General features: G+C 44.5%; 1 protein-coding gene and 1 pseudogene across 29 annotated transcripts in view; one reads left to right on the forward strand and one right to left on the reverse strand.

The window, feature by feature from the left end:
• ADGRL3 (adhesion G protein-coupled receptor L3) overlaps positions 1–12,776 on the reverse strand; it is a 543,408-nt gene that overhangs the window by 478,301 nt on the left and 52,331 nt on the right. The gene's annotated exons all lie outside the window — the stretch shown is intronic.
• Positions 7,042–10,436, forward strand: LOC114587988 (NEDD4-binding protein 3 homolog pseudogene; annotated as a pseudogene).

The raw sequence follows: 12,776 nt of genomic DNA on the forward strand, positions 1-12,776 counted from the left end.
TTTGACCGTATACTCTATATCTGACTTTCTTCGGAAATGATTCATTCTGGATTGTTTTATTGATGTTTTAATACGCTGTAAACCACTTTGAGATTTTCCTTAAAAATATAAAGCGGTATAGAAATAAAATAAATAATAATAATAACCCACAAAGGATTTCAGTAGGAAAAGTTTGGTGAAAATCTCCTCCTGGGTGACATAGAAAACATGATGTGGAATATAAAACACTGGGAGGACTTCCTGTGAAAGTTGGGATGAGTCAGTGGAAGCCAAGTGGATGGTGTTTGTATGGTTATGTCATGGCCTTTGGGTAGTACAATAAAACTTACTTACTAAGGAGAATAGTCTTTGAATTTATATTTCAGTGGAAGTCATGGCCACCAGCCACCCTCTCCAACTCCCCTCTCATGAGCCATTACATCCATAGAATCAATGTCCAACTATAGGTTTTGCAATGTACCAAAGCTGTATAAATGAACTTCTGAAATTATACAGCAAGGTAACAATATAAATATATATAAGCCCAAGTGGGAAAAATTGCAAATGCTTTTTTTTTTATTAACACACACAAAACAATGTGTTGAAAGAATATCATATTTTTCAGTGTATAAGATGGGCTGGGGAGTCCATGCGTGTAGCCTGGAGCTCTGATCAGCACTGCTGCTTCCCTGTACCTCCAGTCTCCAGTTGGGGGCAAGCTGCTTCTGTGCAGCAAGGATTGTGGGTAGGCAAGAAGAAGGAGGAGGAGGAGGAGGAGGAGGAGGAGGAGGAAGAAGAAGAGTTTGGATTTGATATCCCGCTTTATCACTACCCGAAGGAGTCTCAAAGCGGCTCACATTCTCCTTTCCCTTCCTCCCCCACAACAAACCCTCTGTGAGGTGAGTGGGGCTGAGAGACTTCAGAGAAGTGTGACTGGCCCAAGGTCACCCAGCAGCTGCATGTGGAAGAGCGGAGACGCGAACCCGGTTCACCAGATTACGAGACTACAGTGGTGCCTCGCAAGACGAAATTAATCCGTTCCGCGAGTCTCTTCGTCTTGCGGTTTTTTCGTCTTGCGAAGCACGGCTATTAGCGGCTTAGCGGCTATTAACGGCTTAGCAGCTATTAACGGCTTAGCGGCTTTAAGAAAAAGGAAACAAACTCGCAAGAACTCGCAAGACGTTTCGTCTTGCGAAGCAAGCCCATAGGGAAATTCGTCTTGCGGAACAACTCAAAAACCGGAAAACCCTTTCGTCTAGCGAGTTTTTCGTCTTGCGAGGCATTCGTCTTGCGGGGCACCACTGTACCTCTCTTAACCACTACACCACACTGGCTCACCAGTGAGTGGAGCTCCAGGCTGTGCCACCCAACTCCCCAGTGTCATGGCAGCTAAAATATGTCACCTGTGATGTTGGAACATGGAGGGAATGGGATCCTGATTAATATTGTGGGAATAAGGATTTTTGTATGCTACCCTACTCATCACAGCTCCAATCAGAAGCGCCTAGATTGCATAGGAAAACAAACAACCCACTGGCTGCAGAAGCGGGGACAACTTCTATTAAGCACTACTGCCCCCATCCTGGGCGAGCGCGGTGCCTTCTGGGGAGACCACCAGAGTCTATTTATTCAAGGGCTCTCGAAACCTGGAGCTGGACTTGTTTCTCAGTTGCAGACAAACACTAATAATAAGGACTGTCAACCAATTAAAGGATTTACAAATTGATCAACCATCTGTCTTAACTGACCGAGTCTAAGTACATTTGCGTGTTGCCCAAATCTAAGTGCAGGTGCCTTTCTGAGGAACTGAAGGAAGTGTAACATAACGTGCGGTTGATTGCTTTCAATAAGTTCCAATGCTTTGCTGTTGCTTATTACCCGTTACAGTTAATAATTCACCCAAACAAGAGAAGTCCAACTGATAAAACTTTGTCTTCACTGAATAAAGGTTTTTTTTTAATCTACCAATGGAACCAAATAAAGCTCAATCATAAGTACTGTACTACTTGGCATTACTCTAGTGGTTTTGTAGCCTTATGAGGCTTTGCCCTCGGGTGGGAAAAATATTGCGCCTGGGAAAGGGAAGTGGGAGTCAACAGACACTCCAGGAATAGTTCGGAGAAAAGGCTTTTATTTCTACCGTCCATGAACTGGTAGAAGGAGCAAGTGTGATAAGTCACAAAAAGCATGCACGAAGCTCACAGTCATGTGCACAAGCATATATACCCCTTTCCAGTTCCCTCCTCCTTTCTCCTCCCTCAGGAGTCCTGCCCCATGTTGAGGTTCCTGAGCATGTACAGAAAGCTGTCTTGGGACTATTGTGGACTCTTCCCAGGAAAGGGGGTGAGGGGGTTTCAGAGTGTTCAGATATGTTTCAATCTCTTGTTCTGGCATGGTTCCCGGACAGAAAGCAAGTTGCAATATGGTTCTTTAGCAAGGCCAGAAGGCATGAGAAAGGCCTGAGGAACAATGGACTGTTCTCTACCTTTGTTACAGCAAGCGGAATGTTTCTGATGCTTAGCTGCTGAGAAAATTATTTTGAAAAGCTTTGAGAAGCTTTGAGCCTGCTTTGGTGGGGGGTGACTTCGGGCCTAGGTGGGGTCACCTGTCCTCACCTTCCTTCAGTTTGAAAGGGTTCTTGGTGCGTCAGATATACCATCTCATTCTTTAATACAGCTTTGTAAGGCACCCAGATTGGGTGGGGGTTACAGCATGTGGTACATCTACTAAATTCAAAACAGGAGCAAAATATGGTCCAATGCCTTCCCAGCTAACAATCTCAGCCTGGTTCTTCATTTATTTTAGATACATTTACCCCACTTTTCCAGCCAAAACCTTACTATATTTGTAATGTATTTTTGTCGGTGCTCGTCCTTTGATGCTATGGCCTGTCGGCTACGCAAATAAAGTCTATTGATTGATTGATTACTATGGCAAAGTATAAAAAAATCAATACTCAACCACAACGGATAAAAAACAACAAAAGCCCATTTTTTAAATTTCTTAAATCCTGCAGAGTAAAGGCTTCGAACAATAGGTCTGCTAGCATCAAAAGAGCAATCGTTTTCACTTTGAAAGGTAACAAAACAGAGCATTTTATTCAGGGATATTGAGTAACATTTTCAATCCAGATTTGTAAGATTTTCCTTCTCCAAGACGGCCCATGGTTTTGAAGATCTTTGCCTCTTGATGACAATTATCCTGCACACACTTATTTCCACTCAAGTCCGAATGAAATTAATGGGACCCACCAATAAATGTCTTCAGGACTAGGAAATAAATGTTTATTCGGCTTAGAATACTGAGTAGGAAAGGTCAATGAAACTCACAGAACTTCATTCAATGAGTGATAAAATACCACCAAGGAAATGTTTTGGGTTACCCAAAGTTGTATAAAATACATTTTTTTTTCATCATAAGAAAGGATGTGTTACTAGTTTCATAGGTGAAGTACTTATTACACCCACACATGGTATAATGAAACTATAATGTAATCAGCATGAACTCCCCAATGAACAATTAGGATAGGAAAATTTGCTGTACATTTGTCGAGCTAAAGGAAAAGAGGAAGCAATTGCCTTCAAATATCTGACTAAAGAACTGTGGGTACATTTGCTGCTTTCTAAGACAAGATCACCCCCTCCATGTTAAGTAAAACAGAACAATGACAGGTGAAACACTTCAAAAATGGAACTTATTGGTAACAGAAAAATATATGCAACTGTGAAAATTCTACCCTCATGAGTCTCCTCCTCCTCTCCTATCCCAGCACCCAACTCTGCTTCCCAATTTTAGTTGCCTGCAGACCAGTTTAACCGTCAAGAATGATGAAAAAGAGAAAAGCCAATACAGACAAGAAAGATTTATTATCAAGGTACTTTCCAGAATTCCCATCAGGAAAACATACTGGCGATAAATCTTTCTTGTAACCACTGCTTTAGACTTTTCATCCTTCTGTGGTCTACTTCTAGTTAGGCCTATTAGGACTAATTCGTACAGGCATCTACTATCCACTATCATAACTTTATTTGGTAGACCAGCGGGCTGGGTTCCGTGAAGCACACCAACATGACATCATTTCAACCAAGAGGGGCTTAACAAATTCACAAGATGAGACACCACTTAAGAGAGTTTTGTGGTTAAGCAGTCTCTAAATGAAATAAAATGAAGTACATCACCTCCTGGCAAATAGAAGGGGAAGAAATGGAGGCAGTGGGATATTTTACTATCTTGGGCTCCATGATCACTGCAGATGGTGACAGCAGTCACGAAATTAAAAGACGCCTGCTTCTTGGGAGGAAAGCAATGACAAACCTAGACAGCATCTTAAAAAGCAGAAACATCACCTTGCCAACAAAGGTCCGTATAGTAAAAGCTATGGTTTTCCCAGTAGTGATGTATGGAAGTGAGAGCTGGACCATAAAGAAGGCTGATCACCTAAGAATTATGCTTTTGAATTATGGTGCTGGAGGTGACTTTGAGAGTCCCATGGACTGCAAGAAGTTCAAACCTCTCCATTCTGAAGGAAATCAGCCCTGAGTGCTCACTGGAAGGACAGATCCTGAAGCTGAGGCTCCAATACTTTGGCCACCTCATGAGAAGAGGAGACTCCCTGGAAAAGACCCTGATGTTGGGAAAGATGGAGGGCACAAGGAGAAGGGGACGACAGAGGACAAGATGGTGGGACAGTGTTCTCGAAGCTACCAGCATGAGTTTGACCAAACTGCGGGAGGCAGTGGAAGACAAGAGTGCCTGGCGTGCTCTGGTCCAGGGGGTCACGAAGAGTCGGACACAACTAAATGACTAAACAACAACAACAACAACAACAGCCTAGCAGCCATACCCCTAATTCCCTCTCTTCTCTTAGTCAAGGGACAACACTGTGCAGTTCTGCCTTAAGGACCCTGCTGGGAGGCTGTTCATCATAGAATTATAGAGTTGGAAGGGAACATGAGGGTCAACTAGTCTAACGTCCTGCAATGCAGGATATTTTTGCCCAACATGGGGGCAGAATGTACGACCGTGAAATTAAGAGTCTCGTGTTTTTACCGACTGAGCTATCCTAAATTTTCATAAAAAAGCAATAATAATAATAATAATAATAATAATAATAATAATAATAATAAGTAGTAGTAGTAGTAGTAGTAGTAGTAGTAGTAATAGTGTCCTTCGCCAGTGGGTCCCAGGGTGAGTAACAACAATTTAAAGTTCAGAATTTAAAAAGTTAAACAAATGACAGTCACAGGAAGAGGAAGGATCCTGTGTCACATCTCAGGTGTCAAAAGCCAGACTGAAGTCATATGGTACATAGCAAATTTGTCAGATGGACCTCTGGGAGAAAGGATTTCCACAATGTAACGGTTGCCACGGAGTTTGCCCTTTTTAAGACCACTAACATCCTGAACTTCTGAGGATGGTAAAGCTACCAAGAGGGCCACTTCTGCTGATCTTAACACCTGAGAGAGGGTCTGTACAAAAGGAGGTGGTATCTCAGATTTGGGGCCTAACTGATTCACGGTTTTAAACACCAATGTGATCACCTTGAATTAGGCTCAGAAACCATGCAGAAATCCACGCTGTTTCAGGGACCCCTGACCATTAGGTCCAGTTGTGGCTGACTCAGGGGTTGCGGCGCTCATCTCGCTTTACTGGCCGAGGGAGCCGGCGTACAGCTTCCGGGTCATGTGGCCAGCATGACTAAGCCACTTCTGGTGAACCAGAGCAACGCACAGAAACGCCGTTTACCTTCCCGCCGGAGTGGTACCTATTTATCTACTTGCACTTCGATGTGTTTTCAAACTGCTAGGTTGGCAGGAGCAGGGACCGAGCAACGGGAGCTCACAGGGATTTGAACCACCGACCTTCTGATTGGCAAGCCCTAGGCTCTGTGGCTTAACCCACAGCGCCAGCCACGTCCCTAACTTCAGGTAAGGTAAAGGTAAAAGTACCCCTGCCCGTATGGGCCAGTCTTGCCAGACTCTAGGGTTGTGCGCTCATCTCACTCTATAGGCCGGGAGCCAGCGCTGTCCGCAGACACTTCCGGGTCACGTGGCCAGCGTGACGAAGCTGCTCCGGCGAACCAGCACAAGCACAGCACACGGAAACGCCGTTTACCTTCCCGCTATAAAGCAGTACCTATTTATCTACTTGCACTTAAGGGTGCTTTCGAACTGCTAGGTGGGCAGGAGCTGGGACCGAACGACGGGAGCTCACCCCGCCGCGGGGATTCGAACCGCCGACCATGCGATCGGCAAGTCCTAGGCGCTGAGGTTTTATCCACAGCGCCACCCGCGTTGGAAGTCAAAGAAGACGCGCCACCCGCCTCTTCTACTTCAGGTAGAAGACTGTTAAAAGCATATACTAGAAAAGTGCCAGATAACCAGGCAAATTGGGGGAATTTCCTCTTGGGTGACATAGAAAACATGGTGTGGAATTTAAAACATTGGGAGGACTTCCTGTGAAAGTTGGGACGAGTCAGTGAAAGACATGTGGATAGTGTTTGTGTGGTTCTGACAAAACCATACAAAACCAGAAGCAGAATTTGAGTTGCACCACAAAGCATCCCGAGCTGAATCAGGGTCGCCCAGAAGCCCTGCGTTGCTCCCGTCACTCTGCCTACTTTCCCATCTACTGGATTTCTACATGTTTGCAAGAAGTTGGTTTCATCCAAGTGCTTTGTCCAGAATGCTGCCCGCAGAGCACTGAAGAGCCCTGGGTTTTATTTTATTTTAATTGAAGCAGAGGAGCAGAGAATAGTCTTTCAAGTTAAAAGCTTCATTTATCTTTTCCACAAAATCACCTGCTGCTCTGCTTCGATATCTGCAGAGCGTGAGTGCCCAGCAGAAAGATTACCGAAGACATAAAAGACCTAGGTAGGTTATTTAATTATTTGAGGCATACTGCAGCCTTCATATGGAGAATGAGAACAAGATCTTACCAAAACAACGGAACCATGGATAACTGCACTGTAGTTGTTTACGAGGGGTAGTGCCTTAGCAAACAGGGATGAAATGTTTAAGGATAAGGTTCTTATGGGATATAGCTCATGCAGTAACATGGGATATGGCGATGCCCCAATTATGGAACTTCCTCTCCCGGGAGGTAGGAATTGCATCAATGCTGTTGGCATTTCAGTGTTAGATAAAGACACAGCATTTTGCCAAGGCTCTTGCGGATTTTAGTCTGTGTTGTTTAGTCGTTTAGTCGTGTCCGACTCTTCGTGACCCCCTGGACCAGAGCACGCCGGGCACTTCTGTCTTCCACTGCCTCCTGCAGTTTAGTCAACTGCAGATTTTTTTTATTAACACACACAAAATAATAGGATTATTTTTATTAACACACACAAAACAATGTGTTGAAAGAATATCATATTTTTCAGTGTATAACATGCCCCCATGTATAAGAAGACCCTTATTTTTTTGAACCCAAAATTAAGAAATTGGGCCAGAGCCCAAATCCGAGCCACCCGAGCCCGTGTCAAAGCCCAAACCGAACCCGAGCCCAGGCCACCCAAGCCAGAGCCAGAGCCAGAGCCGGAACTCCTGAGGATTCACCAACCGTGTATAAGACGCCCCACAATATTTCACTAAAAGATTTGATACATGGAAAAATACGGTATGTTGTTAGCAGCTAAGCAAGAGTGCTCAGAATGAATATATAATTGGATGGAAAGACAGGGATTATGGAGCCGACCAAGGGGCTGCAGGAGGAGGACGAGGAGGAGGTCGCGGAATGGAGTCCAGCCTAGTCTAGCCATCATGTGCTGGCATTCCGCTTGTGTTTAAAACTCCATAGCAACATGATGGACTACATGGAATTGGCGGAATTCCACAGCAGTTCTATGACTCAGACGTTGAGGAGGAAGAGGAACTTGTTGCTGGGGACCATGGTCCAGAGCAACAGGGTCCACCACAGGGACAGAGTCCAAGGCAGGGACAGCTCAGGATCCCTCAGAGGGGGGAACCTAGAACACCTCCTCAGGCAAGTGTCAAGTGTGAGCCAAAGAGTGAGCCTTCCTCACCTGCTGGACCAGCTGTAAGGCCCAAGAGGCTAGCAGGTCAGAGGGGGAAGATACTGAAGTTGAGGATAATTTAGCTGCATCTTCTCCCTCTGTTTGCAGCTACGCAGCAAACTGCTTTCGCTTTTCACTCAGCTCAGAGCATTCCAAGCTGTTTTCGTCGTCCTGGCTTACTTCCCTTGTAAGCGCCTCCTCTCAGGCTTGAGGCACAGAAGGTTAACCCTTCACTACACCCAACAGAAATGACTGGCAGAATCCGAGACCAGGGAGAAGAGTCGGTGGAAGAAGATTGGAAAAAATTTAAAGTATATTTACAGAAATATTGCAAAATTAATGAATGTTAGAAGGATGCTGGAATGAAGCTATATGGCTTTAGCAGAAATGTTATAAAGAATTAAGTAAAAATAGATTGTTAACGGGCCAAAGTGGAAAATTTAAGGTTAGATTGTGTTAAGATAAATTATAGAACAAAAATTGAGAAAGATGGAAAGGATTTGCTGAAATAGCTAATTGAACTAGAATACAAAAAAGGGAGGTGCAAGGAGGTCGATGAAATAGGTAAATGAAAGATAAAGATATGGAAATATTGGATGTGTTTTTAAATGTTTTTGTTTTTCTTGTTGTTTTGTTGTATTGTTTTTTGTTGTTTTTTGATGTATTGTAAGGTATTGCTTTGTTTTGTTTAATTTTTCATTGTTTCTTTTTTCTTTAATCTTCAAACTTCTAATAAATATTATTTTTTTAAAAAAACTCCATAGCAACAGAACAGGCCTCTCATGTGACCGTTAACCCCTGCCACTGCCTTTTTGATACTTTCACTCTGGATTCTGAGCCTGACAACGACGGCAGCATGGGCAACATGGGCAGCCGAGTAGAGAAATGGGATTCCTTGCCGACTTGTCCAGGAGGTCTACATGGCATGCGTCAGCCAGACGGGCTGCTCCGGAAAGGAACGTCACAGCGTGGAGTTTTTGGCTACTTCCATTGGGGCAAGCGGGACACCCGGGCTGAGAAGAAGCACCAGTCATCTGGAGGTAGCTTTAAAGGGGACTATGAGAGTGACCAGGAGAACCAGTCCCCCGAGCGGTATTTCTGGGACCATCAACAGGCAGCTGATTTCTCCAAGAGCTCATTGCCTGAACATGGATGCTTCAGCAGGTGTTGGATCAGACCCTCTGCCTTCAAGGTGGTATCATGGAAGAGCCTGTTGTGCATGCCGAGGTGGTCGGTCATCAGCCAAAGGCCAGAAGCTGTCCAAGAGGAACAGGAGCCTGACCCAGGTAAGCACCAGCAGCTCCTCACAATGCAGCCCTCTCCGCAGTCACCTGCTGCACACCATCAGCCTGGACGAGAGCACAAAGGCTATCCAAAGCTTCCCCACCGGCACTCCACCTTTCAAACCTGCTACAACCCAGCTCAGTGCTTCCGTAGGCCACAACAACCACACTGGCAACTCCTTAGACAGGGCTTCTCGGGGACCCTTTGATTGTAGACAAAACACCTCTGTCTTGCAAGGGCTTGAGCCGCCTGCAGATCTCTGGGGAACCACATCCTCCGAATGAACCCACAAACTCCATGGAAGATGTGGTGAAGCAGTTCGAGGACCGGCTGACTGAGAAGGGCATGGAGAGAAATCTGAGTGAGAATGATGATCCCTTCACACAGATATTTGAGGACAAACAGACCTTGCGGATGGATGAGCCGGATGAACTGAAGAAGGTTCAGCTGCAGCTCTGCAAAGCTCAGCAGGAAGAGAAATGGCTGCAAGAAGAGCTGGACCTTCAGCAGAGGCAGCGTGAGAAGCTGAGGCTGCAGCACCAACAGGCAGAGCGCCTGAGTCCCATATTGGAGGAGACCCAGTGGGACGTCTGTCAGAAGACTGCAGGGATTTCATTGCTCAAGCAGCAGTTCCCAGATGCCCAGGAGGAGATGGCCCAGAAACAGGGTGAACTCTTCGGCTTGAAAACACAGCTGTGGGAAGTCCAAACAGAGTTGCAAGCTGAGGACTCGCAAGTTGGAAGACTCTTCCCAAACCTTGCCAGAGCGTGGCTCCCCTGTTCCTCCATGGGACTCTCCCATGCAAGAATGCCAGGACGTTTTGGCTTGTGAAACAGATGGCTCTAAAAGTAGGGGGATGCAGGGGGAGAGTGCAGAGGAGGCTGGATGGCTATGGGGAGAATTGCTGTGTGAGAGGAGCCAGGCCCAGCTGCAAGAGGCAAACTTTGAGCAGGAGTGGAAAACTTGGGAAGAGGAGAAGAAAATAGTCCTGCGCTATCAGCGGGAGAAGCAGGCCAGGTATGTGCAGATGTACTACTGCAACCAGGCACTGGAGAGGCAGCTAAGTCAGTTCCGGCAGTTCCAAGGTGAGCCCAGATGTATCAGCTCGGAGCTACCTTTGATTGAAAGAGTCCTCAAAGATCTGAACACGCTGGCACTGTGACAGGGAGGCAAAGGCCTACCTGGACGGACAGAAAATGCCAGGTGCAATTCTCATAGGAGAAGACACACATAGTTGCCCTTGCTCTGTCTAGCTTGTTGCAACTTTTCATAATTTTGTTTATTCCACCACTGTATTAGTGTTTCAATTTCCATTCTTTTAACTTTGTTTGCCAAACATTCATACAACAACACTGTTCTAATTATATAATTATTTTCGATATATTATTCTTTCCTATGTACAAATATTTGAAATTTATTAATAAAATATTGGACACAATCTTCCTGATTGAAGACAATCGTAGTAGAACAGGTTCTAACACACAAACTCATTAACTGAATTTAGATCAACATATCAGCTGCTGCGCTGTTGCTGTTATATTGCAACATTTCAGTTATAGGGTCAAAAGTCTATTGTAGGTCCATTTATTCAGCCAGAAGACAAGACTCGCTGGCTTTTCATTTGACGAGTCGGATGCGATCACTTTTAATATAGAATAACTTGTCAGGACTTCTGCTGATGGGACTACAGTATATTCTTCCAGGAATATTCATTCAATCTGAAAGGAAATTTGGCCTTTCAGCCCTCCTCTCCCCCACAAGCTGAAGGGAAACCCAAACATGTTTTCATTAAATCTTATTATAGATAAGTGACATGCATTCTTACTACAAGTAATTGTCTTCTGCAATTTACATATCAATTCTTAAATACTTAACCATTCTTATTAGACTAAGCAATTAGAAATTCATAAATATGCTCACCATGGTGAGCATCTGGTAAGCCTGACAAGTCTCATGCCCCACTTTTCAGCTCTAAGATATGATGGGCTGGGGATCCTACCTGACTTCACAGTGCACTTTGGAGATCCTCCAAGGACCTCTGCTAAGAGATACTGGAATGGGCCCCTTCCCACAGTGGAAGCCAGCCAAAGACTACCAAAGCCACCCACACTTTGCAGAAATCAACCAGTGGACAACACAACGTTAGCCTGCCTGTGGAACGGCATTCATGCATGAACAAATATATACATGTGGTAAACAGTCACACCATCCCGGTATTACAGTACAAAATATTTTGAGTAAAGAATTTAAGAATTTCATCTCAAAATATCTGCTGAAAAACTGCACGAGAGAATGGCCTGGAGTAGTGATAAATGCTTTTTGTTGCGCTACTACTGACTAGTGTGTATTCATTATGCAAATCAGGTAATATTTCCATATATTTTCTTACTTTCCTAATTTATTCTGCTGCTGCTAGTCATGGGGAGGAGTAAAGAGCTAAATCACACCACTGAACTGATGTTCTCCCCATTGAAAATATCGCTCCCTCCCCACTTCTGATATTTTACTAGGCATTGTAAACACTCTCAAGCTTATGCTCACAGCTAAAAGGGCTAGAAACTTACTTTGAAAAAAGTTTGATAAAATTTAACATAAGCTGCTGGATTTAACATAAGCCACTGCCCAATTCCACACTTGCAGTATACAACTGCAAAACATCAAGGGAACAGTATCTGACTGACTGTGAGAAAAAGGACCGCAACAAGGGGTCAAAGTTCTGCATTGCAAAGAACTTCAGAAAGAAAACAAGTTTATTGTGATACGTTAACGGACACCACTGAGCAATAGCTATTCTGATACCAAACTCTGGCCAAGTTGATCTCTTGAGACTGCTTAGTTTTCTGGGGTTTGGGGGCTCCAATATAGATAGTGTGAGGCTAGGTCTACAGGACAGATTTACTGGTGACATGCTATTAAGGGAGGTGCCAAGGATTATACAACAGGACATGACTTTTCTCATAGGGCATCTGTGTTTAGGATGCCCATGCCATGTATTGAATGACAAACAAATGCGGAGTTCTTTAATTACACCGGGCTGCAAAACAGAAGAGAGGAGAAACATCCATTGCCGCTGCTGAACACAAGATGCCCTTGGCTCTCACTCAACTGTCACCTCGTGGCAATCATTATATCAGGCTACCACCCCAGCGGGTCAGTGTAACAACTGTTAAGAAAGAATGCCTGAATCTCCTTAACTCCCCTTTTCCCCTTATGCGCCATGTCCTTTAGATTGCAAGCCTGAAGGAAGGGAATCTACGAGTTTTTGTAAGCTGCTCTGGAAGCCTTGACTAAAAGAGTGGGTTTAAAATGCTTAAAATAAATAGATTACAGTAGACGTGGCAAATGCTATAACGCTACTTATACCATATTAATAATGTTACATAGTGTTTTCAGATCTATAATTATCCTAAAAGTTGATCTCCTGGTTACCATGGTACACTACTTATAGAAAAGACGAGCACAAAACAGGGGAAGCATCTATGCCAGACGACTCCTCTTGCAA

The sequence above is a fragment of the Podarcis muralis genome, chromosome 17 (assembly GCF_964188315.1).
Source record: "Podarcis muralis chromosome 17, rPodMur119.hap1.1, whole genome shotgun sequence".
Taxonomy (NCBI): domain Eukaryota; kingdom Metazoa; phylum Chordata; class Lepidosauria; order Squamata; family Lacertidae; genus Podarcis; species Podarcis muralis.